Here is a 27,947-nt window from a genome sequence, read left to right as displayed (position 1 = left end):
TGAAAAAACGCGTTTATTTCGGGCTGAAAAACACGTTTTGAAAAGTGTGATGTTACTGCCCCATAACTTACATGGGGTTGACCAAACTTGCAGAAACATGTTTATTTCTGCTGAAAAACACGTTTTGACCCTTTCTGCACACTGGGGTTAAGGGCTGAGTGTGTGGGCACTTCTGAGCCTTGCTGTTACAAGTAGATTCAGCTGTCTGAAAAAACGAGTTTATTTCGGGCTGAAAAACACGTTTTGAAAAGTGTGATGTTACTGCCCCATAACTTACATGGGGTTGACCAAACTTGCAGAAACATGTTTATTTCTGCTGAAAAACACGTTTTGACCCTTTCTGCACACTGGGGTTAAGGGCTTAGTGTGTGGGCTCTTCTGAGCCTTGCTGTTACAAGGAGATTCAGTTGTCTGAAAAAACGCGTTTATTTCGGGCTGAAAAACACGTTTTGAAAAGTGTGATGTTACTGCCCCATAACTTATATGGGGTTGACCAAACTTGCAGAAACATGTTTATTTCTGCTGAAAAACACGTTTTGACCCTTTCTGCACACTGGGGTTAAAGGCTGAGTGTGTGGGCACTTCTGAGCCTTGCTGTTACAAGTAGATTCAGCTGTCTGAAAAAACGCGTTTATTTCGGGCTGAAAAACACGTTTTGAAAAGTGTGATGTTACTGCCCCATAACTTACATGGGGTTGACCAAACTTGCAGAAACATGTTTATTTCTGCTGAAAAACACGTTTTGACCCTTTCTGCACACTGGGGTTAAGGGCTGAGTGTGTGGGCACTTCTGAGCCTTGCTGTTACAAGGAGATTCAGTTGTCTGAAAAAACGCGTTTATTTCGGGCTGAAAAACACGTTTTGAAAAGTGTGATGTTACTGCCCCATAACTTATATGGGGTTGACCAAACTTGCAGAAACATGTTTATTTCTGCTGAAAAACACGTTTTGACCCTTTCTGCACACTGGGGTTAAGGGCTGAGTGTGTGGGCTCTTCTGAGCCTTGCTGTTACAAGGAGATTCAGTAGTCTGAAAAAACGCGTTTATTTCGGGCTGAAAAACACGTTTTGAAAAGTGTGATGTTACTGCCCCATAACTTACATGGGGTTGACCAAACTTGCAGAAACATGTTTATTTCTGCTGAAAAACACGTTTTGACCCTTTCTGCACACTGGGGTTAAGGGCTGAGTGTGTGGGCACTTCTGAGCCTTGCTGTTACAAGGAGATTCAGTTGTCTGAAAAAACGCGTTTATTTCGGGCTGAAAAACACGTTTTGAAAAGTGTGATGTTACTGCCCCATAACTTACATGGGGTTGACCAAACTTGCAGAAACATGTTTATTTCTGCTGAAAAACACGTTTTGACCCTTTCTGCACACGGGGGTTAAGGGCTGAGTGTGTGGGCACTTCTGAGCCTTGCTGTTACAAGTAGATTCAGCTGTCTGAAAAAACGAGTTTATTTCGGGCTGAAAAACACGTTTTGAAAAGTGTGATGTTACTGCCCCATAACTTACATGGGGTTGACCAAACTTGCAGAAACATGTTTATTTCGGCTTCAAAACACGTTTTGACCCTTTCTGCACACTGGGGTTAAGGGCTGAGTGTGTGGGCACTTCTGAGCCTTGCTGTTACAAGGAGATTCAGTTGTCTGAAAAAACGCGTTTATTTCGGGCTGAAAAACACGTTTTGAAAAGTGTGATGTTACTGCCCCATAACTTACATGGGGTTGACCAAACTTGCAGAAACATGTTTATTTCTGCTGAAAAACACGTTTTGACCCTTTCTGCACACTGGGGTTAAGGGCTTAGTGTGTGGGCTCTTCTGAGCCTTGCTGTTACAAGGAGATTCAGTTGTCTGAAAAAACGCGTTTATTTCGGGCTGAAAAACACGTTTTGAAAAGTGTGATGTTACTGCCCCATAACTTATATGGGGTTGACCAAACTTGCAGAAACATGTTTATTTCTGCTGAAAAACACGTTTTGACCCTTTCTGCACACTGGGGTTAAAGGCTGAGTGTGTGGGCACTTCTGAGCCTTGCTGTTACAAGTAGATTCAGCTGTTTGAAAAAACGCGTTTATTTCGGGCTGAAAAACACGTTTTGAAAAGTGTGATGTTACTGCCCCATAACTTACATGGGGTTGACCAAACTTGCAGAAACATGTTTATTTCTGCTGAAAAACACGTTTTGACCCTTTCTGCACACTGGGGTTAAGGGCTTAGTGTGTGGGCTCTTCTGAGCCTTGCTGTTACAAGGAGATTCAGTTGTCTGAAAAAACGCGTTTATTTCGGGCTAAAAAACACGTTTTGAAAAGTGTGCTGTTACTGCCCCATAACTTACATGGGGTTGACCAAACTTGCAGAAACATGTTTATTTCTGCTGAAAAACACGTTTTGACCCTTTCTGCACACTGGGGTTAAGGGATGAGTGTGTGGGAACTTCTGAGCCTTGCTGTTACAAGGAGATTCAGTTGTCTGAAAAAACGCGTTTATTTCGGGCTGAAAAACACGTTTTGAAAAGTGTGATGTTACTGCCCCATAACTTACATGGGGTTGACCAAACTTGCAGAAACATGTTTATTTCTGCTGAAAAACACGTTTTGACCCTTTCTGCACACTGGGGTTAAGGGCTGAGTGTGTGGGCTCTTCTGAGCCTTGCTGTTACAAGGAGATTCAGTAGTCTGAAAAAACGCGTTTATTTCGGGCTGAAAAACACGTTTTGAAAAGTGTGATGTTACTGCCCCATAACTTACATGGGGTTGACCAAACTTGCAGAAACATGTTTATTTCTGCTGAAAAACACGTTTTGACCCTTTCTGCACACTGGGGTTAAGGGATGAGTGTGTGGGCACTTCTGAGCCTTGCTGTTACAAGGAGATTCAGTTGTCTGAAAAAACGCGTTTATTTCGGGCTGAAAAACACGTTTTGAAAAGTGTGATGTTACTGCCCCATAACTTACATGGGGTTGACCAAACTTGCAGAAACATGTTTATTTCTGCTGAAAAACACGTTTTGACCCTTTCTGCACACTGGGGTTAAGGGCTGAGTGTGTGGGCACTTCTGAGCCTTGCTGTTACAAGTAGATTCAGCTGTCTGAAAAAACGAGTTTATTTCGGGCTGAAAAACACGTCTTGAAAAGTGTGATGTTACTGCCCCATAACTTACATGGGGTTGACCAAACTTGCAGAAACATGTTTATTTCTGCTGAAAAACACGTTTTGACCCTTTCTGCACACTGGGGTTAAGGGCTGAGTGTGTGGGCACTTCTGAGCCTTGCTGTTACAAGGAGATTCAGCTGTCTGAAAAAACGCGTTTTTTTCGCGCTGAAAAACACGTTTTGAAAAGTGTGATGTTACTGCCCCATAACTTACATGGGGTTGACCAAACTTGCAGAAACATGTTTATTTCTGCTGAAAAACACGTTTTGACCCTTTCTGCACACTGGGGTTAAGGGCTGAGTGTGTGGGCTCTTCTGAGCCTTGCTGTTACAAGGAGATTCAGTAGTCTGAAAAAACGCGTTTATTTCGGGCTGAAAAACACGTTTTGAAAAGTGTGATGTTACTGCCCCATAACTTACATGGGGTTGACCAAACTTGCAGAAACATGTTTATTTCTGCTGAAAAACACGTTTTGACCCTTTCTGCACACTGGGGTTAAGGGCTGAGTGTGTGGGCACTTCTGAGCCTTGCTGTTACAAGTAGATTCAGCTGTCTGAAAAAACGAGTTTATTTCGGGCTGAAAAACACGTTTTGAAAAGTGTGATGTTACTGCCCCATAACTTGCATGGGGTTGACCAAACTTGCAGAAACATGTTTATTTCTGCTGAAAAACACGTTTTGACCCTTTCTGCACACTGGGGTTAAGGGCTTAGTGTGTGGGCTCTTCTGAGCCTTGCTGTTACAAGGAGATTCAGTTGTCTGAAAAAACGCGTTTATTTCGGGCTGAAAAACACGTTTTGAAAAGTGTGCTGTTACTGCCCCATAACTTACATGGGGTTGACCAAACTTGCAGAAACATGTTTATTTCTGCTGAAAAACACGTTTTGACCCTTTCTGCACACTGGGGTTAAGGGATGAGTGTGTGGGAACTTCTGAGCCTTGCTGTTACTAGTAGATTCAGGTGTCTGAAAAAACGCGTTTATTTCGGGCTGAAAAACACGTTTTGAAAAGTGTGATGTTACTGCCCCATAACTTACATGGGGTTGACCAAACTTGCAGAAACATGTTTATTTCTGCTGAAAAACACGTTTTGACCCTTTCTGCACACTGGGGTTAAGGGCTGAGTGTGTGGGCACTTCTGAGCCTTGCTGTTACAAGGAGATTCAGTTGTCTGAAAAAACGCGTTTATTTCGGGCTGAAAAACACGTTTTGAAAAGTGTGATGTTACAGCCCCATAACTTACATGGGGTTGACCAAACTTGCAGAAACATGTTTATTTCTGCTGAAAAACACGTTTTGACCCTTTCTGCACACTGGGGTTAAGGGCTGAGTGTGTGGGCACTTGTGAGCCTTGCTGTTACAAGTAGATTCAGCTGTCTGAAAAAACGAGTTTATTTCGGGCTGAAAAACACGTTTTGAAAAGTGTGATGTTACTGCCCCATAACTTACATGGGGTTGACCAAACTTGCAGAAACATGTTTATTTCTGCTGAAAAACACGTTTTGACCCTTTCTGCACACTGGGGTTAAGGGCTGAGTGTGTGGGCACTTCTGAGCCTTGCTGTTACAAGGAGATTCAGTAGTCTGAAAAAACGCGTTTATTTCGGGCTGAAAAACACGTTTTGAAAAGTGTGATGTTACTGCCCCATAACTTACATGGGGTTGACCAAACTTGCAGAAACATGTTTATTTCTGCTGAAAAACACGTTTTGACCCTTTCTGCACACTGGGGTTAAGGGCTGAGTGTGTGGGCACTTCTGAGCCTTGCTGTTACAAGTAGATTCAGCTGTCTGAAAAAACGAGTTTATTTCGGGCTGAAAAACACGTTTTGAAAAGTGTGATGTTACTGCCCCATAACTTGCATGGGGTTGACCAAACTTGCAGAAACATGTTTATTTCTGCTGAAAAACACGTTTTGACCCTTTCTGCACACTGGGGTTAAGGGCTTAGTGTGTGGGCTCTTCTGAGCCTTGCTGTTACAAGGAGATTCAGTTGTCTGAAAAAACGCGTTTATTTCGGGCTGAAAAACACGTTTTGAAAAGTGTGCTGTTACTGCCCCATAACTTACATGGGGTTGACCAAACTTGCAGAAACATGTTTATTTCTGCTGAAAAACACGTTTTGACCCTTTCTGCACACTGGGGTTAAGGGATGAGTGTGTGGGAACTTCTGAGCCTTGCTGTTACTAGTAGATTCAGCTGTCTGAAAAAACGCGTTTATTTCGGGCTGAAAAACACGTTTTGAAAAGTGTGATGTTACTGCCCCATAACTTACATGGGGTTGACCAAACTTGCAGAAACATGTTTATTTCTGCTGAAAAACACGTTTTGACCCTTTCTGCACACTGGGGTTAAGGGCTGAGTGTGTGGGCACTTCTGAGCCTTGCTGTTACAAGGAGATTCAGTTGTCTGAAAAAACGCGTTTATTTCGGGCTGAAAAACACGTTTTGAAAAGTGTGATGTTACAGCCCCATAACTTACATGGGGTTGACCAAACTTGCAGAAACATGTTTATTTCTGCTGAAAAACACGTTTTGACCCTTTCTGCACACTGGGGTTAAGGGCTGAGTGTGTGGGCACTTCTGAGCCTTGCTGTTACAAGTAGATTCAGCTGTCTGAAAAAACGAGTTTATTTCGGGCTGAAAAACACGTTTTGAAAAGTGTGATGTTACTGCCCCATAACTTACATGGGGTTGACCAAACTTGCAGAAACATGTTTATTTCTGCTGAAAAACATGTTTTGACCCTTTCTGCACACTGGGGTTAAGGGCTGAGTGTGTGGGCACTTCTGAGCCTTGCTGTTACAAGGAGATTCAGTTGTCTGAAAAAACGCGTTTATTTCGGGCTGAAAAACACGTTTTGAAAAGTGTGATGTTACTGCCCCATAACTTACATGGGGTTGACCAAACTTGCAGAAACATGTTTATTTCTGCTGAAAAACACGTTTTGACCCTTTCTGCACACTGGGGTTAAGGGCTGAGTGTGTGGGCACTTCTGAGCCTTGCTGTTACAAGGAGATTCAGTTGTCTGAAAAAATGCGTTTATTTCGGGCTGAAAAACACGTTTTGAAAAGTGTGATGTTACTGCCCCATAACTTACATGGGGTTGACCAAACTTGCAGAAACATGTTTATTTCTGCTGAAAAACACGTTTTGACCCTTTCTGCACACTGGGGTTAAGGGCTGAGTGTGTGGGCACTTCTGAGCCTTGCTGTTACAAGTAGATTCAGCTGTCTGAAAAAACGAGTTTATTTCGGGCTGAAAAACACGTTTTGAAAAGTGTGATGTTACTGCCCCATAACTTACATGGGGTTGACCAAACTTGCAGAAACATGTTTATTTCTGCTGAAAAACACGTTTTGACCCTTTCTGCACACTGGGGTTAAGGGCTTAGTGTGTGGGCTCTTCTGAGCCTTGCTGTTACAAGGAGATTCAGTTGTCTGAAAAAACGCGTTTATTTCGGGCTGAAAAACACGTTTTGAAAAGTGTGATGTTACTGCCCCATAACTTATATGGGGTTGACCAAACTTGCAGAAACATGTTTATTTCTGCTGAAAAACACGTTTTGACCCTTTCTGCACACTGGGGTTAAAGGCTGAGTGTGTGGGCACTTCTGAGCCTTGCTGTTACAAGTAGATTCAGCTGTTTGAAAAAACGCGTTTATTTCGGGCTGAAAAACACGTTTTGAAAAGTGTGATGTTACTGCCCCATAACTTACATGGGGTTGACCAAACTTGCAGAAACATGTTTATTTCTGCTGAAAAACACGTTTTGACCCTTTCTGCACACTGGGGTTAAGGGCTGAGTGTGTGGGCACTTCTGAGCCTTGCTGTTACAAGTAGATTCAGCTGTCTGAAAAAACGAGTTTATTTCGGGCTGAAAAACACGTTTTGAAAAGTGTGATGTTACTGCCCCATAACTTACATGGGGTTGACCAAACTTGCAGAAACATGTTTATTTCTGCTGAAAAACACGTTTTGACCCTTTCTGCACACTGGGGTTAAGGGCTGAGTGTGTGGGCACTTCTGAGCCTTGCTGTTACAAGGAGATTCAGTTGTCTGAAAAAACGCGTTTATTTCGGGCTGAAAAACACGTTTTGAAAAGTGTGATGTTACTGCCCCATAACTTACATGGGGTTGACCAAACTTGCAGAAACATGTTTATTTCTGTTGAAAAACACGTTTTGACCCTTTCTGCACACTGGGGTTAAGGGCTGAGTGTGTGGGCACTTCTGAGCCTTGCTGTTACAAGGAGATTCAGTTGTCTGAAAAAACGCGTTTATTTCGGGCTGAAAAACACGTTTTGAAAAGTGTGATGTTACTGCCCCATAACTTATATGGGGTTGACCAAACTTGCAGAAACATGTTTATTTCTGCTGAAAAACACGTTTTGACCCTTTCTGCACACTGGGGTTAAAGGCTGAGTGTGTGGGCACTTCTGAGCCTTGCTGTTACAAGTAGATTCAGCTGTTTGAAAAAACGCGTTTATTTCGGGCTGAAAAACACGTTTTGAAAAGTGTGATGTTACTGCCCCATAACTTACATGGGGTTGACCAAAATTGCAGAAACATGTTTATTTCTGCTGAAAAACACGTTTTGACCCTTTCTGCACACTGGGGTTAAGGGCTGAGTGTGTGGGCACTTCTGAGCCTTGCTGTTACAAGTAGATTCAGCTGTCTGAAAAAACGCGTTTATTTCGGGCTGAAAAACACGTTTTGAAAAGTGTGATGTTACTGCCCCATAACTTACATGGGGTTGACCAAACTTGCAGAAACATGTTTATTTCTGCTGAAAAACACGTTTTGACCCTTTCTGCACACTGGGGTTAAGGGCTGAGTGTGTGGGCACTTCTGAGCCTTGCTGTTACAAGGAGATTCAGTTGTCTGAAAAAACGCGTTTATTTCGGGCTGAAAAACACGTTTTGAAAAGTGTGATGTTACTGCCCCATAACTTACATGGGGTTGACCAAACTTGCAGAAACATGTTTATTTCTGCTGAAAAACACGTTTTGACCCTTTCTGCACACTGGGGTTAAGGGCTTAGTGTGTGGGCTCTTCTGAGCCTTGCTGTTACAAGGAGATTCAGTTGTCTGAAAAAACGCGTTTATTTCGGGCTGAAAAACACGTTTTGAAAAGTGTGATGTTACTGCCCCATAACTTATATGGGGTTGACCAAACTTGCAGAAACATGTTTATTTCTGCTGAAAAACACGTTTTGACCCTTTCTGCACACTGGGGTTAAAGGCTGAGTGTGTGGGCACTTCTGAGCCTTGCTGTTACAAGTAGATTCAGCTGTTTGAAAAAACGCGTTTATTTCGGGCTGAAAAACACGTTTTGAAAAGTGTGATGTTACTGCCCCATAACTTACATGGGGTTGACCAAACTTGCAGAAACATGTTTATTTCTGCTGAAAAACACGTTTTGACCCTTTCTGCACACTGGGGTTAAGGGCTGAGTGTGTGGGCACTTCTGAGCCTTGCTGTTACAAGTAGATTCAGCTGTCTGAAAAAACGAGTTTATTTCGGGCTGAAAAACACGTTTTGAAAAGTGTGATGTTACTGCCCCATAACTTACATGGGGTTGACCAAACTTGCAGAAACATGTTTATTTCTGCTGAAAAACACGTTTTGACCCTTTCTGCACACTGGGGTTAAGGGCTGAGTGTGTGGGCACTTCTGAGCCTTGCTGTTACAAGGAGATTCAGTTGTCTGAAAAAACGCGTTTATTTCGGGCTGAAAAACACGTTTTGAAAAGTGTGATGTTACTGCCCCATAACTTACATGGGGTTGACCAAACTTGCAGAAACATGTTTATTTCTGTTGAAAAACACGTTTTGACCCTTTCTGCACACTGGGGTTAAGGGCTGAGTGTGTGGGCACTTCTGAGCCTTGCTGTTACAAGGAGATTCAGTTGTCTGAAAAAACGCGTTTATTTCGGGCTGAAAAACACGTTTTGAAAAGTGTGATGTTACTGCCCCATAACTTATATGGGGTTGACCAAACTTGCAGAAACATGTTTATTTCTGCTGAAAAACACGTTTTGACCCTTTCTGCACACTGGGGTTAAAGGCTGAGTGTGTGGGCACTTCTGAGCCTTGCTGTTACAAGTAGATTCAGCTGTTTGAAAAAACGCGTTTATTTCGGGCTGAAAAACACGTTTTGAAAAGTGTGATGTTACTGCCCCATAACTTACATGGGGTTGACCAAAATTGCAGAAACATGTTTATTTCTGCTGAAAAACACGTTTTGACCCTTTCTGCACACTGGGGTTAAGGGCTGAGTGTGTGGGCACTTCTGAGCCTTGCTGTTACAAGTAGATTCAGCTGTCTGAAAAAACGCGTTTATTTCGGGCTGAAAAACACGTTTTGAAAAGTGTGATGTTACTGCCCCATAACTTACATGGGGTTGACCAAACTTGCAGAAACATGTTTATTTCTGCTGAAAAACACGTTTTGACCCTTTCTGCACACTGGGGTTAAGGGCTGAGTGTGTGGGCACTTCTGAGCCTTGCTGTTACAAGGAGATTCAGTTGTCTGAAAAAACGCGTTTATTTCGGGCTGAAAAACACGTTTTGAAAAGTGTGATGTTACTGCCCCATAACTTACATGGGGTTGACCAAACTTGCAGAAACATGTTTATTTCTGCTGAAAAACACGTTTTGACCCTTTCTGCACACTGGGGTTAAGGGCTGAGTGTGTGGGCTCTTCTGAGCCTTGCTGTTACAAGGAGATTCAGTAGTCTGAAAAAACGCGTTTATTTCGGGCTGAAAAACACGTTTTGAAAAGTGTGATGTTACTGCCCCATAACTTACATGGGGTTGACCAAACTTGCAGAAACATGTTTATTTCTGCTGAAAAACACGTTTTGACCCTTTCTGCACACTGGGGTTAAGGGCTGAGTGTGTGGGCACTTCTGAGCCTTGCTGTTACAAGGAGATTCAGTTGTCTGAAAAATGCGTTTATTTCGGGCTGAAAAACACGTTTTGAAAAGTGTGATGTTACTGCCCCATAACTTACATGGGGTTGACCAAACTTGCAGAAACATGTTTATTTCTGCTGAAAAACACGTTTTGACCCTTTCTGCACACGGGGGTTAAGGGCTGAGTGTGTGGGCACTTCTGAGCCTTGCTGTTACAAGTAGATTCAGCTGTCTGAAAAAACGAGTTTATTTCGGGCTGAAAAACACGTTTTGAAAAGTGTGATGTTACTGCCCCATAACTTACATGGGGTTGACCAAACTTGCAGAAACATGTTTATTTCTGCTTCAAAACACGTTTTGACCCTTTCTGCACACTGGGGTTAAGGGCTGAGTGTGTGGGCACTTCTGAGCCTTGCTGTTACAAGGAGATTCAGTTGTCTGAAAAAACGCGTTTATTTCGGGCTGAAAAACACGTTTTGAAAAGTGTGATGTTACTGCCCCATAACTTACATGGGGTTGACCAAACTTGCAGAAACATGTTTATTTCTGCTGAAAAACACGTTTTGACCCTTTCTGCACACTGGGGTTAAGGGCTTAGTGTGTGGGCTCTTCTGAGCCTTGCTGTTACAAGGAGATTCAGTTGTCTGAAAAAACGCGTTTATTTCGGGCTGAAAAACACGTTTTGAAAAGTGTGATGTTACTGCCCCATAACTTATATGGGGTTGACCAAACTTGCAGAAACATGTTTATTTCTGCTGAAAAACACGTTTTGACCCTTTCTGCACACTGGGGTTAAAGGCTGAGTGTGTGGGCACTTCTGAGCCTTGCTGTTACAAGTAGATTCAGCTGTTTGAAAAAACGCGTTTATTTCGGGCTGAAAAACACGTTTTGAAAAGTGTGATGTTACTGCCCCATAACTTACATGGGGTTGACCAAACTTGCAGAAACATGTTTATTTCTGCTGAAAAACACGTTTTGACCCTTTCTGCACACTGGGGTTAAGGGCTTAGTGTGTGGGCTCTTCTGAGCCTTGCTGTTACAAGGAGATTCAGTAGTCTGAAAAAACGCGTTTATTTCGGGCTGAAAAACACGTTTTGAAAAGTGTGATGTTACTGCCCCATAACTTACATGGGGTTGACCAAACTTGCAGAAACATGTTTATTTCTGCTGAAAAACACGTTTTGACCCTTTCTGCACACTGGGGTTAAGGGCTGAGTGTGTGGGCACTTCTGAGCCTTGCTGTTACAAGTAGATTCAGCTGTCTGAAAAACCGAGTTTATTTCGGGCTGAAAAACACGTTTTGAAAAGTGTGATGTTACTGCCCCATAACTTGCATGGGGTTGACCAAACTTGCAGAAACATGTTTATTTCTGCTGAAAAACACGTTTTGACCCTTTCTGCACACTGGGGTTAAGGGCTTAGTGTGTGGGCTCTTCTGAGCCTTGCTGTTACAAGGAGATTCAGTTGTCTGAAAAAACGCGTTTATTTCGGGCTGAAAAACACGTTTTGAAAAGTGTGCTGTTACTGCCCCATAACTTACATGGGGTTGACCAAACTTGCAGAAACATGTTTATTTCTGCTGAAAAACACGTTTTGACCCTTTCTGCACACTGGGGTTAAGGGATGAGTGTGTGGGAACTTCTGAGCCTTGCTGTTACTAGTAGATTCAGCTGTCTGAAAAAACGCGTTTATTTCGGGCTGAAAAACACGTTTTGAAAAGTGTGATGTTACTGCCCCATAACTTACATGGGGTTGACCAAACTTGCAGAAACATGTTTATTTCTGCTGAAAAACACGTTTTGACCCTTTCTGCACACTGGGGTTAAGGGCTTAGTGTGTGGGCTCTTCTGAGCCTTGCTGTTACAAGGAGATTCAGTTGTCTGAAAAAACGCGTTTATTTCGGGCTGAAAAACACGTTTTGAAAAGTGTGATGTTACTGCCCCATAACTTATATGGGGTTGACCAAACTTGCAGAAACATGTTTATTTCTGCTGAAAAACACGTTTTGACCCTTTCTGCACACTGGGGTTAAAGGCTGAGTGTGTGGGCACTTCTGAGCCTTGCTGTTACAAGTAGATTCAGCTGTTTGAAAAAACGCGTTTATTTCGGGCTGAAAAACACGTTTTGAAAAGTGTGATGTTACTGCCCCATAACTTACATGGGGTTGACCAAACTTGCAGAAACATGTTTATTTCTGCTGAAAAACACGTTTTGACCCTTTCTGCACACTGGGGTTAAGGGCTGAGTGTGTGGGCACTTCTGAGCCTTGCTGTTACAAGTAGATTCAGCTGTCTGAAAAAACGAGTTTATTTCGGGCTGAAAAACACGTTTTGAAAAGTGTGATGTTACTGCCCCATAACTTACATGGGGTTGACCAAACTTGCAGAAACATGTTTATTTCTGCTGAAAAACACGTTTTGACCCTTTCTGCACACTGGGGTTAAGGGCTGAGTGTGTGGGCACTTCTGAGCCTTGCTGTTACAAGGAGATTCAGTTGTCTGAAAAAACGCGTTTATTTCGGGCTGAAAAACACGTTTTGAAAAGTGTGATGTTACTGCCCCATAACTTACATAGGGTTGACCAAACTTGCAGAAACATGTTTATTTCTGTTGAAAAACACGTTTTGACCCTTTCTGCACACTGGGGTTAAGGGCTGAGTGTGTGGGCACTTCTGAGCCTTGCTGTTACAAGGAGATTCAGTTGTCTGAAAAAACGCGTTTATTTCGGGCTGAAAAACACGTTTTGAAAAGTGTGATGTTACTGCCCCATAACTTATATGGGGTTGACCAAACTTGCAGAAACATGTTTATTTCTGCTGAAAAACACGTTTTGACCCTTTCTGCACACTGGGGTTAAAGGCTGAGTGTGTGGGCACTTCTGAGCCTTGCTGTTACAAGTAGATTCAGCTGTTTGAAAAAACGCGTTTATTTCGGGCTGAAAAACACGTTTTGAAAAGTGTGATGTTACTGCCCCATAACTTACATGGGGTTGACCAAAATTGCAGAAACATGTTTATTTCTGCTGAAAAACACGTTTTGACCCTTTCTGCACACTGGGGTTAAGGGCTGAGTGTGTGGGCACTTCTGAGCCTTGCTGTTACAAGTAGATTCAGCTGTCTGAAAAAACGCGTTTATTTCGGGCTGAAAAACACGTTTTGAAAAGTGTGATGTTACTGCCCCATAACTTACATGGGGTTGACCAAACTTGCAGAAACATGTTTATTTCTGCTGAAAAACACGTTTTGACCCTTTCTGCACACTGGGGTTAAGGGCTGAGTGTGTGGGCACTTCTGAGCCTTGCTGTTACAAGGAGATTCAGTTGTCTGAAAAAACGCGTTTATTTCGGGCTGAAAAACACGTTTTGAAAAGTGTGATGTTACTGCCCCATAACTTACATGGGGTTGACCAAACTTGCAGAAACATGTTTATTTCTGCTGAAAAACACGTTTTGACCCTTTCTGCACACTGGGGTTAAGGGCTGAGTGTGTGGGCTCTTCTGAGCCTTGCTGTTACAAGGAGATTCAGTAGTCTGAAAAAACGCGTTTATTTCGGGCTGAAAAACACGTTTTGAAAAGTGTGATGTTACTGCCCCATAACTTACATGGGGTTGACCAAACTTGCAGAAACATGTTTATTTCTGCTGAAAAACACGTTTTGACCCTTTCTGCACACTGGGGTTAAGGGCTGAGTGTGTGGGCACTTCTGAGCCTTGCTGTTACAAGGAGATTCAGTTGTCTGAAAAATGCGTTTATTTCGGGCTGAAAAACACGTTTTGAAAAGTGTGATGTTACTGCCCCATAACTTATATGGGGTTGACCAAACTTGCAGAAACATGTTTATTTCTGCTGAAAAACACGTTTTGACCCTTTCTGCACACTGGGGTTAAAGGCTGAGTGTGTGGGCACTTCTGAGCCTTGCTGTTACAAGTAGATTCAGCTGTTTGAAAAAACGCGTTTATTTCGGGCTGAAAAACACGTTTTGAAAAGTGTGATGTTACTGCCCCATAACTTACATGGGGTTGACCAAAATTGCAGAAACATGTTTATTTCTGCTGAAAAACACGTTTTGACCCTTTCTGCACACTGGGGTTAAGGGCTGAGTGTGTGGGCACTTCTGAGCCTTGCTGTTACAAGTAGATTCAGCTGTCTGAAAAAACGCGTTTATTTCGGGCTGAAAAACACGTTTTGAAAAGTGTGATGTTACTGCCCCATAACTTACATGGGGTTGACCAAACTTGCAGAAACATGTTTATTTCTGCTGAAAAACACGTTTTGACCCTTTCTGCACACTGGGGTTAAGGGCTGAGTGTGTGGGCACTTCTGAGCCTTGCTGTTACAAGGAGATTCAGTTGTCTGAAAAAACGCGTTTATTTCGGGCTGAAAAACACGTTTTGAAAAGTGTGATGTTACTGCCCCATAACTTACATGGGGTTGACCAAACTTGCAGAAACATGTTTATTTCTGCTGAAAAACAAGTTTTGACCCTTTCTGCACACTGGGGTTAAGGGCTGAGTGTGTGGGCTCTTCTGAGCCTTGCTGTTACAAGGAGATTCAGTAGTCTGAAAAAACGCGTTTATTTCGGGCTGAAAAACACGTTTTGAAAAGTGTGATGTTACTGCCCCATAACTTACATGGGGTTGACCAAACTTGCAGAAACATGTTTATTTCTGCTGAAAAACACGTTTTGACCCTTTCTGCACACTGGGGTTAAGGGCTGAGTGTGTGGGCACTTCTGAGCCTTGCTGTTACAAGGAGATTCAGTTGTCTGAAAAATGCGTTTATTTCGGGCTGAAAAACACGTTTTGAAAAGTGTGATGTTACTGCCCCATAACTTACATGGGGTTGACCAAACTTGCAGAAACATGTTTATTTCTGCTGAAAAACACGTTTTGACCCTTTCTGCACACGGGGGTTAAGGGCTGAGTGTGTGGGCACTTCTGAGCCTTGCTGTTACAAGTAGATTCAGCTGTCTGAAAAAACGAGTTTATTTCGGGCTGAAAAACACGTTTTGAAAAGTGTGATGTTACTGCCCCATAACTTACATGGGGTTGACCAAACTTGCAGAAACATGTTTATTTCTGCTTCAAAACACGTTTTGACCCTTTCTGCACACTGGGGTTAAGGGCTGAGTGTGTGGGCACTTCTGAGCCTTGCTGTTACAAGGAGATTCAGTTGTCTGAAAAAACGCGTTTATTTCGGGCTGAAAAACACGTTTTGAAAAGTGTGATGTTACTGCCCCATAACTTACATGGGGTTGACCAAACTTGCAGAAACATGTTTATTTCTGCTGAAAAACACGTTTTGACCCTTTCTGCACACTGGGGTTAAGGGCTGAGTGTGTGGGCTCTTCTGAGCCTTGCTGTTACAAGGAGATTCAGTAGTCTGAAAAAACGCGTTTATTTCGGGCTGAAAAACACGTTTTGAAAAGTGTGATGTTACTGCCCCATAACTTACATGGGGTTGACCAAACTTGCAGAAACATGTTTATTTCTGCTGAAAAACACGTTTTGACCCTTTCTGCACACTGGGGTTAAGGGCTGAGTGTGTGGGCACTTCTGAGCCTTGCTGTTACAAGTAGATTCAGCTGTCTGAAAAAACGAGTTTATTTCGGGCTGAAAAACACGTCTTGAAAAGTGTGATGTTACTGCCCCATAACTTACATGGGGTTGACCAAACTTGCAGAAACATGTTTATTTCTGCTGAAAAACACGTTTTGACCCTTTCTGCACACTGGGGTTAAGGGCTGAGTGTGTGGGCACTTCTGAGCCTTGCTGTTACAAGGAGATTCAGCTGTCTGAAAAAACGCGTTTTTTTCGCGCTGAAAAACACGTTTTGAAAAGTGTGATGTTACTGCCCCATAACTTACATGGGGTTGACCAAACTTGCAGAAACATGTTTATTTCTGCTGAAAAACACGTTTTGACCCTTTCTGCACACTGGGGTTAAGGGCTGAGTGTGTGGGCTCTTCTGAGCCTTGCTGTTACAAGGAGATTCAGTAGTCTGAAAAAACGCGTTTATTTCGGGCTGAAAAACACGTTTTGAAAAGTGTGATGTTACTGCCCCATAACTTACATGGGGTTGACCAAACTTGCAGAAACATGTTTATTTCTGCTGAAAAACACGTTTTGACCCTTTCTGCACACTGGGGTTAAGGGCTGAGTGTGTGGGCACTTCTGAGCCTTGCTGTTACAAGTAGATTCAGCTGTCTGAAAAAACGAGTTTATTTCGGGCTGAAAAACACGTTTTGAAAAGTGTGATGTTACTGCCCCATAACTTGCATGGGGTTGACCAAACTTGCAGAAACATGTTTATTTCTGCTGAAAAACACGTTTTGACCCTTTCTGCACACTGGGGTTAAGGGCTTAGTGTGTGGGCTCTTCTGAGCCTTGCTGTTACAAGGAGATTCAGTTGTCTGAAAAAACGCGTTTATTTCGGGCTGAAAAACACGTTTTGAAAAGTGTGCTGTTACTGCCCCATAACTTACATGGGGTTGACCAAACTTGCAGAAACATGTTTATTTCTGCTGAAAAACACGTTTTGACCCTTTCTGCACACTGGGGTTAAGGGATGAGTGTGTGGGAACTTCTGAGCCTTGCTGTTACTAGTAGATTCAGGTGTCTGAAAAAACGCGTTTATTTCGGGCTGAAAAACACGTTTTGAAAAGTGTGATGTTACTGCCCCATAACTTACATGGGGTTGACCAAACTTGCAGAAACATGTTTATTTCTGCTGAAAAACACGTTTTGACCCTTTCTGCACACTGGGGTTAAGGGCTGAGTGTGTGGGCACTTCTGAGCCTTGCTGTTACAAGGAGATTCAGTTGTCTGAAAAAACGCGTTTATTTCGGGCTGAAAAACACGTTTTGAAAAGTGTGATGTTACAGCCCCATAACTTACATGGGGTTGACCAAACTTGCAGAAACATGTTTATTTCTGCTGAAAAACACGTTTTGACCCTTTCTGCACACTGGGGTTAAGGGCTGAGTGTGTGGGCACTTGTGAGCCTTGCTGTTACAAGTAGATTCAGCTGTCTGAAAAAACGAGTTTATTTCGGGCTGAAAAACACGTTTTGAAAAGTGTGATGTTACTGCCCCATAACTTACATGGGGTTGACCAAACTTGCAGAAACATGTTTATTTCTGCTGAAAAACACGTTTTGACCCTTTCTGCACACTGGGGTTAAGGGCTGAGTGTGTGGGCACTTCTGAGCCTTGCTGTTACAAGGAGATTCAGTAGTCTGAAAAAACGCGTTTATTTCGGGCTGAAAAACACGTTTTGAAAAGTGTGATGTTACTGCCCCATAACTTACATGGGGTTGACCAAACTTGCAGAAACATGTTTATTTCTGCTGAAAAACACGTTTTGACCCTTTCTGCACACTGGGGTTAAGGGCTGAGTGTGTGGGCACTTCTGAGCCTTGCTGTTACAAGTAGATTCAGCTGTCTGAAAAAACGAGTTTATTTCGGGCTGAAAAACACGTTTTGAAAAGTGTGATGTTACTGCCCCATAACTTGCATGGGGTTGACCAAACTTGCAGAAACATGTTTATTTCTGCTGAAAAACACGTTTTGACCCTTTCTGCACACTGGGGTTAAGGGCTTAGTGTGTGGGCTCTTCTGAGCCTTGCTGTTACAAGGAGATTCAGTTGTCTGAAAAAACGCGTTTATTTCGGGCTGAAAAACACGTTTTGAAAAGTGTGCTGTTACTGCCCCATAACTTACATGGGGTTGACCAAACTTGCAGAAACATGTTTATTTCTGCTGAAAAACACGTTTTGACCCTTTCTGCACACTGGGGTTAAGGGATGAGTGTGTGGGAACTTCTGAGCCTTGCTGTTACTAGTAGATTCAGCTGTCTGAAAAAACGCGTTTATTTCGGGCTGAAAAACACGTTTTGAAAAGTGTGATGTTACTGCCCCATAACTTACATGGGGTTGACCAAACTTGCAGAAACATGTTTATTTCTGCTGAAAAACACGTTTTGACCCTTTCTGCACACTGGGGTTAAGGGCTGAGTGTGTGGGCACTTCTGAGCCTTGCTGTTACAAGGAGATTCAGTTGTCTGAAAAAACGCGTTTATTTCGGGCTGAAAAACACGTTTTGAAAAGTGTGATGTTACAGCCCCATAACTTACATGGGGTTGACCAAACTTGCAGAAACATGTTTATTTCTGCTGAAAAACACGTTTTGACCCTTTCTGCACACTGGGGTTAAGGGCTGAGTGTGTGGGCACTTCTGAGCCTTGCTGTTACAAGTAGATTCAGCTGTCTGAAAAAACGAGTTTATTTCGGGCTGAAAAACACGTTTTGAAAAGTGTGATGTTACTGCCCCATAACTTACATGGGGTTGACCAAACTTGCAGAAACATGTTTATTTCTGCTGAAAAACATGTTTTGACCCTTTCTGCACACTGGGGTTAAGGGCTGAGTGTGTGGGCACTTCTGAGCCTTGCTGTTACAAGGAGATTCAGTTGTCTGAAAAAACGCGTTTATTTCGGGCTGAAAAACACGTTTTGAAAAGTGTGATGTTACTGCCCCATAACTTACATGGGGTTGACCAAACTTGCAGAAACATGTTTATTTCTGCTGAAAAACACGTTTTGACCCTTTCTGCACACTGGGGTTAAGGGCTGAGTGTGTGGGCACTTCTGAGCCTTGCTGTTACAAGGAGATTCAGTTGTCTGAAAAAATGCGTTTATTTCGGGCTGAAAAACACGTTTTGAAAAGTGTGATGTTACTGCCCCATAACTTACATGGGGTTGACCAAACTTGCAGAAACATGTTTATTTCTGCTGAAAAACACGTTTTGACCCTTTCTGCACACTGGGGTTAAGGGCTGAGTGTGTGGGCACTTCTGAGCCTTGCTGTTACAAGTAGATTCAGCTGTCTGAAAAAACGAGTTTATTTCGGGCTGAAAAACACGTTTTGAAAAGTGTGATGTTACTGCCCCATAACTTACATGGGGTTGACCAAACTTGCAGAAACATGTTTATTTCTGCTGAAAAACACGTTTTGACCCTTTCTGCACACTGGGGTTAAGGGCTTAGTGTGTGGGCTCTTCTGAGCCTTGCTGTTACAAGGAGATTCAGTTGTCTGAAAAAACGCGTTTATTTCGGGCTGAAAAACACGTTTTGAAAAGTGTGATGTTACTGCCCCATAACTTATATGGGGTTGACCAAACTTGCAGAAACATGTTTATTTCTGCTGAAAAACACGTTTTGACCCTTTCTGCACACTGGGGTTAAAGGCTGAGTGTGTGGGCACTTCTGAGCCTTGCTGTTACAAGTAGATTCAGCTGTTTGAAAAAACGCGTTTATTTCGGGCTGAAAAACACGTTTTGAAAAGTGTGATGTTACTGCCCCATAACTTACATGGGGTTGACCAAACTTGCAGAAACATGTTTATTTCTGCTGAAAAACACGTTTTGACCCTTTCTGCACACTGGGGTTAAGGGCTGAGTGTGTGGGCACTTCTGAGCCTTGCTGTTACAAGTAGATTCAGCTGTCTGAAAAAACGAGTTTATTTCGGGCTGAAAAACACGTTTTGAAAAGTGTGATGTTACTGCCCCATAACTTACATGGGGTTGACCAAACTTGCAGAAACATGTTTATTTCTGCTGAAAAACACGTTTTGACCCTTTCTGCACACTGGGGTTAAGGGCTGAGTGTGTGGGCACTTCTGAGCCTTGCTGTTACAAGGAGATTCAGTTGTCTGAAAAAACGCGTTTATTTCGGGCTGAAAAACACGTTTTGAAAAGTGTGATGTTACTGCCCCATAACTTACATGGGGTTGACCAAACTTGCAGAAACATGTTTATTTCTGTTGAAAAACACGTTTTGACCCTTTCTGCACACTGGGGTTAAGGGCTGAGTGTGTGGGCACTTCTGAGCCTTGCTGTTACAAGGAGATTCAGTTGTCTGAAAAAACGCGTTTATTTCGGGCTGAAAAACACGTTTTGAAAAGTGTGATGTTACTGCCCCATAACTTATATGGGGTTGACCAAACTTGCAGAAACATGTTTATTTCTGCTGAAAAACACGTTTTGACCCTTTCTGCACACTGGGGTTAAAGGCTGAGTGTGTGGGCACTTCTGAGCCTTGCTGTTACAAGTAGATTCAGCTGTTTGAAAAAACGCGTTTATTTCGGGCTGAAAAACACGTTTTGAAAAGTGTGATGTTACTGCCCCATAACTTACATGGGGTTGACCAAAATTGCAGAAACATGTTTATTTCTGCTGAAAAACACGTTTTGACCCTTTCTGCACACTGGGGTTAAGGGCTGAGTGTGTGGGCACTTCTGAGCCTTGCTGTTACAAGTAGATTCAGCTGTCTGAAAAAACGCGTTTATTTCGGGCTGAAAAACACGTTTTGAAAAGTGTGATGTTACTGCCCCATAACTTACATGGGGTTGACCAAACTTGCAGAAACATGTTTATTTCTGCTGAAAAACACGTTTTGACCCTTTCTGCACACTGGGGTTAAGGGCTGAGTGTGTGGGCACTTCTGAGCCTTGCTGTTACAAGGAGATTCAGTTGTCTGAAAAAACGCGTTTATTTCGGGCTGAAAAACACGTTTTGAAAAGTGTGATGTTACTGCCCCATAACTTACATGGGGTTGACCAAACTTGCAGAAACATGTTTATTTCTGCTGAAAAACACGTTTTGACCCTTTCTGCACACTGGGGTTAAGGGCTTAGTGTGTGGGCTCTTCTGAGCCTTGCTGTTACAAGGAGATTCAGTTGTCTGAAAAAACGCGTTTATTTCGGGCTGAAAAACACGTTTTGAAAAGTGTGATGTTACTGCCCCATAACTTATATGGGGTTGACCAAACTTGCAGAAACATGTTTATTTCTGCTGAAAAACACGTTTTGACCCTTTCTGCACACTGGGGTTAAAGGCTGAGTGTGTGGGCACTTCTGAGCCTTGCTGTTACAAGTAGATTCAGCTGTCTGAAAAAACGAGTTTATTTCGGGCTGAAAAACACGTTTTGAAAAGTGTGATGTTACTGCCCCATAACTTACATGGGGTTGACCAAACTTGCAGAAACATGTTTATTTCTGCTGAAAAACACGTTTTGACCCTTTCTGCACACTGGGGTTAAGGGCTGAGTGTGTGGGCACTTCTGAGCCTTGCTGTTACAAGGAGATTCAGTTGTCTGAAAAAACGCGTTTATTTCGGGCTGAAAAACACGTTTTGAAAAGTGTGATGTTACTGCCCCATAACTTACATGGGGTTGACCAAACTTGCAGAAACATGTTTATTTCTGTTGAAAAACACGTTTTGACCCTTTCTGCACACTGGGGTTAAGGGCTGAGTGTGTGGGCACTTCTGAGCCTTGCTGTTACAAGGAGATTCAGTTGTCTGAAAAAACGCGTTTATTTCGGGCTGAAAAACACGTTTTGAAAAGTGTGATGTTACTGCCCCATAACTTATATGGGGTTGACCAAACTTGCAGAAACATGTTTATTTCTGCTGAAAAACACGTTTTGACCCTTTCTGCACACTGGGGTTAAAGGCTGAGTGTGTGGGCACTTCTGAGCCTTGCTGTTACAAGTAGATTCAGCTGTTTGAAAAAACGCGTTTATTTCGGGCTGAAAAACACGTTTTGAAAAGTGTGATGTTACTGCCCCATAACTTACATGGGGTTGACCAAAATTGCAGAAACATGTTTATTTCTGCTGAAAAACACGTTTTGACCCTTTCTGCACACTGGGGTTAAGGGCTGAGTGTGTGGGCACTTCTGAGCCTTGCTGTTACAAGTAGATTCAGCTGTCTGAAAAAACGCGTTTATTTCGGGCTGAAAAACACGTTTTGAAAAGTGTGATGTTACTGCCCCATAACTTACATGGGGTTGACCAAACTTGCAGAAACATGTTTATTTCTGCTGAAAAACACGTTTTGACCCTTTCTGCACACTGGGGTTAAGGGCTGAGTGTGTGGGCACTTCTGAGCCTTGCTGTTACAAGGAGATTCAGTTGTCTGAAAAAACGCGTTTATTTCGGGCTGAAAAACACGTTTTGAAAAGTGTGATGTTACTGCCCCATAACTTACATGGGGTTGACCAAACTTGCAGAAACATGTTTATTTCTGCTGAAAAACACGTTTTGACCCTTTCTGCACACTGGGGTTAAGGGCTGAGTGTGTGGGCTCTTCTGAGCCTTGCTGTTACAAGGAGATTCAGTAGTCTGAAAAAACGCGTTTATTTCGGGCTGAAAAACACGTTTTGAAAAGTGTGATGTTACTGCCCCATAACTTACATGGGGTTGACCAAACTTGCAGAAACATGTTTATTTCTGCTGAAAAACACGTTTTGACCCTTTCTGCACACTGGGGTTAAGGGCTGAGTGTGTGGGCACTTCTGAGCCTTGCTGTTACAAGGAGATTCAGTTGTCTGAAAAATGCGTTTATTTCGGGCTGAAAAACACGTTTTGAAAAGTGTGATGTTACTGCCCCATAACTTACATGGGGTTGACCAAACTTGCAGAAACATGTTTATTTCTGCTGAAAAACACGTTTTGACCCTTTCTGCACACGGGGGTTAAGGGCTGAGTGTGTGGGCACTTCTGAGCCTTGCTGTTACAAGTAGATTCAGCTGTCTGAAAAAACGAGTTTATTTCGGGCTGAAAAACACGTTTTGAAAAGTGTGATGTTACTGCCCCATAACTTACATGGGGTTGACCAAACTTGCAGAAACATGTTTATTTCTGCTTCAAAACACGTTTTGACCCTTTCTGCACACTGGGGTTAAGGGCTGAGTGTGTGGGCACTTCTGAGCCTTGCTGTTACAAGGAGATTCAGTTGTCTGAAAAAACGCGTTTATTTCGGGCTGAAAAACACGTTTTGAAAAGTGTGATGTTACTGCCCCATAACTTACATGGGGTTGACCAAACTTGCAGAAACATGTTTATTTCTGCTGAAAAACACGTTTTGACCCTTTCTGCACACTGGGGTTAAGGGCTTAGTGTGTGGGCTCTTCTGAGCCTTGCTGTTACAAGGAGATTCAGTTGTCTGAAAAAACGCGTTTATTTCGGGCTGAAAAACACGTTTTGAAAAGTGTGATGTTACTGCCCCATAACTTATATGGGGTTGACCAAACTTGCAGAAACATGTTTATTTCTGCTGAAAAACACGTTTTGACCCTTTCTGCACACTGGGGTTAAAGGCTGAGTGTGTGGGCACTTCTGAGCCTTGCTGTTACAAGTAGATTCAGCTGTTTGAAAAAACGCGTTTATTTCGGGCTGAAAAACACGTTTTGAAAAGTGTGATGTTACTGCCCCATAACTTACATGGGGTTGACCAAACTTGCAGAAACATGTTTATTTCTGCTGAAAAACACGTTTTGACCCTTTCTGCACACTGGGGTTAAGGGCTTAGTGTGTGGGCTCTTCTGAGCCTTGCTGTTACAAGGAGATTCAGTAGTCTGAAAAAACGCGTTTATTTCGGGCTGAAAAACACGTTTTGAAAAGTGTGATGTTACTGCCCCATAACTTACATGGGGTTGACCAAACTTGCAGAAACATGTTTATTTCTGCTGAAAAACACGTTTTGACCCTTTCTGCACACTGGGGTTAAGGGCTGAGTGTGTGGGCACTTCTGAGCCTTGCTGTTACAAGTAGATTCAGCTGTCTGAAAAACCGAGTTTATTTCGGGCTGAAAAACACGTTTTGAAAAGTGTGATGTTACTGCCCCATAACTTGCATGGGGTTGACCAAACTTGCAGAAACATGTTTATTTCTGCTGAAAAACACGTTTTGACCCTTTCTGCACACTGGGGTTAAGGGCTTAGTGTGTGGGCTCTTCTGAGCCTTGCTGTTACAAGGAGATTCAGTTGTCTGAAAAAACGCGTTTATTTCGGGCTGAAAAACACGTTTTGAAAAGTGTGCTGTTACTGCCCCATAACTTACATGGGGTTGACCAAACTTGCAGAAACATGTTTATTTCTGCTGAAAAACACGTTTTGACCCTTTCTGCACACTGGGGTTAAGGGCTTAGTGTGTGGGCTCTTCTGAGCCTTGCTGTTACAAGGAGATTCAGTTGTCTGAAAAAACGCGTTTATTTCGGGCTGAAAAACACGTTTTGAAAAGTGTGATGTTACTGCCCCATAACTTATATGGGGTTGACCAAACTTGCAGAAACATGTTTATTTCTGCTGAAAAACACGTTTTGACCCTTTCTGCACACTGGGGTTAAAGGCTGAGTGTGTGGGCACTTCTGAGCCTTGCTGTTACAAGTAGATTCAGCTGTTTGAAAAAACGCGTTTATTTCGGGCTGAAAAACACGTTTTGAAAAGTGTGATGTTACTGCCCCATAACTTACATGGGGTTGACCAAACTTGCAGAAACATGTTTATTTCTGCTGAAAAACACGTTTTGACCCTTTCTGCACACTGGGGTTAAGGGCTGAGTGTGTGGGCACTTCTGAGCCTTGCTGTTACAAGTAGATTCAGCTGTCTGAAAAAACGAGTTTATTTCGGGCTGAAAAACACGTTTTGAAAAGTGTGATGTTACTGCCCCATAACTTACATGGGGTTGACCAAACTTGCAGAAACATGTTTATTTCTGCTGAAAAACACGTTTTGACCCTTTCTGCACACTGGGGTTAAGGGCTGAGTGTGTGGGCACTTCTGAGCCTTGCTGTTACAAGGAGATTCAGTTGTCTGAAAAAACGCGTTTATTTCGGGCTGAAAAACACGTTTTGAAAAGTGTGATGTTACTGCCCCATAACTTACATAGGGTTGACCAAACTTGCAGAAACATGTTTATTTCTGTTGAAAAACACGTTTTGACCCTTTCTGCACACTGGGGTTAAGGGCTGAGTGTGTGGGCACTTCTGAGCCTTGCTGTTACAAGGAGATTCAGTTGTCTGAAAAAACGCGTTTATTTCGGGCTGAAAAACACGTTTTGAAAAGTGTGATGTTACTGCCCCATAACTTATATGGGGTTGACCAAACTTGCAGAAACATGTTTATTTCTGCTGAAAAACACGTTTTGACCCTTTCTGCACACTGGGGTTAAAGGCTGAGTGTGTGGGCACTTCTGAGCCTTGCTGTTACAAGTAGATTCAGCTGTTTGAAAAAACGCGTTTATTTCGGGCTGAAAAACACGTTTTGAAAAGTGTGATGTTACTGCCCCATAACTTACATGGGGTTGACCAAAATTGCAGAAACATGTTTATTTCTGCTGAAAAACACGTTTTGACCCTTTCTGCACACTGGGGTTAAGGGCTGAGTGTGTGGGCACTTCTGAGCCTTGCTGTTACAAGTAGATTCAGCTGTCTGAAAAAACGCGTTTATTTCGGGCTGAAAAACACGTTTTGAAAAGTGTGATGTTACTGCCCCATAACTTACATGGGGTTGACCAAACTTGCAGAAACATGTTTATTTCTGCTGAAAAACACGTTTTGACCCTTTCTGCACACTGGGGTTAAGGGCTGAGTGTGTGGGCACTTCTGAGCCTTGCTGTTACAAGGAGATTCAGTTGTCTGAAAAAACGCGTTTATTTCGGGCTGAAAAACACGTTTTGAAAAGTGTGATGTTACTGCCCCATAACTTACATGGGGTTGACCAAACTTGCAGAAACATGTTTATTTCTGCTGAAAAACACGTTTTGACCCTTTCTGCACACTGGGGTTAAGGGCTGAGTGTGTGGGCTCTTCTGAGCCTTGCTGTTACAAGGAGATTCAGTAGTCTGAAAAAACGCGTTTATTTCGGGCTGAAAAACACGTTTTGAAAAGTGTGATGTTACTGCCCCATAACTTACATGGGGTTGACCAAACTTGCAGAAACATGTTTATTTCTGCTGAAAAACACGTTTTGACCCTTTCTGCACACTGGGGTTAAGGGCTGAGTGTGTGGGCACTTCTGAGCCTTGCTGTTACAAGGAGATTCAGTTGTCTGAAAAATGCGTTTATTTCGGGCTGAAAAACACGTTTTGAAAAGTGTGATGTTACTGCCCCATAACTTATATGGGGTTGACCAAACTTGCAGAAACATGTTTATTTCTGCTGAAAAACACGTTTTGACCCTTTCTGCACACTGGGGTTAAAGGCTGAGTGTGTGGGCACTTCTGAGCCTTGCTGTTACAAGTAGATTCAGCTGTTTGAAAAAACGCGTTTATTTCGGGCTGAAAAACACGTTTTGAAAAGTGTGATGTTACTGCCCCATAACTTACATGGGGTTGACCAAAATTGCAGAAACATGTTTATTTCTGCTGAAAAACACGTTTTGACCCTTTCTGCACACTGGGGTTAAGGGCTGAGTGTGTGGGCACTTCTGAGCCTTGCTGTTACAAGTAGATTCAGCTGTCTGAAAAAACGCGTTTATTTCGGGCTGAAAAACACGTTTTGAAAAGTGTGATGTTACTGCCCCATAACTTACATGGGGTTGACCAAACTTGCAGAAACATGTTTATTTCTGCTGAAAAACACGTTTTGACCCTTTCTGCACACTGGGGTTAAGGGCTGAGTGTGTGGGCACTTCTGAGCCTTGCTGTTACAAGGAGATTCAGTTGTCTGAAAAAACGCGTTTATTTCGGGCTGAAAAACACGTTTTGAAAAGTGTGATGTTACTGCCCCATAACTTACATGGGGTTGACCAAACTTGCAGAAACATGTTTATTTCTGCTGAAAAACAAGTTTTGACCCTTTCTGCACACTGGGGTTAAGGGCTGAGTGTGTGGGCTCTTCTGAGCCTTGCTGTTACAAGGAGATTCAGTAGTCTGAAAAAACGCGTTTATTTCGGGCTGAAAAACACGTTTTGAAAAGTGTGATGTTACTGCCCCATAACTTACATGGGGTTGACCAAACTTGCAGAAACATGTTTATTTCTGCTGAAAAACACGTTTTGACCCTTTCTGCACACTGGGGTTAAGGGCTGAGTGTGTGGGCACTTCTGAGCCTTGCTGTTACAAGGAGATTCAGTTGTCTGAAAAATGCGTTTATTTCGGGCTGAAAAACACGTTTTGAAAAGTGTGATGTTACTGCCCCATAACTTACATGGGGTTGACCAAACTTGCAGAAACATGTTTATTTCTGCTGAAAAACACGTTTTGACCCTTTCTGCACACGGGGGTTAAGGGCTGAGTGTGTGGGCACTTCTGAGCCTTGCTGTTACAAGTAGATTCAGCTGTCTGAAAAAACGAGTTTATTTCGGGCTGAAAAACACGTTTTGAAAAGTGTGATGTTACTGCCCCATAACTTACATGGGGTTGACCAAACTTGCAGAAACATGTTTATTTCTGCTTCAAAACACGTTTTGACCCTTTCTGCACACTGGGGTTAAGGGCTGAGTGTGTGGGCACTTCTGAGCCTTGCTGTTACAAGGAGATTCAGTTGTCTGAAAAAACGCGTTTATTTCGGGCTGAAAAACACGTTTTGAAAAGTGTGATGTTACTGCCCCATAACTTACATGGGGTTGACCAAACTTGCAGAAACATGTTTATTTCTGCTGAAAAACACGTTTTGACCCTTTCTGCACACTGGGGTTAAGGGCTTAGTGTGTGGGCTCTTCTGAGCCTTGCTGTTACAAGGAGATTCAGTTGTCTGAAAAAACGCGTTTATTTCGGGCTGAAAAACACGTTTTGAAAAGTGTGATGTTACTGCCCCATAACTTATATGGGGTTGACCAAACTTGCAGAAACATGTTTATTTCTGCTGAAAAACACGTTTTGACCCTTTCTGCACACTGGGGTTAAAGGCTGAGTGTGTGGGCACTTCTGAGCCTTGCTGTTACAAGTAGATTCAGCTGTTTGAAAAAACGCGTTTATTTCGGGCTGAAAAACACGTTTTGAAAAGTGTGATGTTACTGCCCCATAACTTACATGGGGTTGACCAAACTTGCAGAAACATGTTTATTTCTGCTGAAAAACACGTTTTGACCCTTTCTGCACACT

This window comes from Lepisosteus platostomus, chromosome 24 (genome assembly GCF_059453375.1).
Source record: "Lepisosteus platostomus isolate fLepPlt1 chromosome 24, fLepPlt1.hap1, whole genome shotgun sequence".
In the NCBI taxonomy this organism is placed as follows: domain Eukaryota; kingdom Metazoa; phylum Chordata; class Actinopteri; order Semionotiformes; family Lepisosteidae; genus Lepisosteus; species Lepisosteus platostomus.
The sequence above is the reverse complement of the archived record's forward strand: the minus strand, read 5'-3'. Positions refer to the sequence as shown.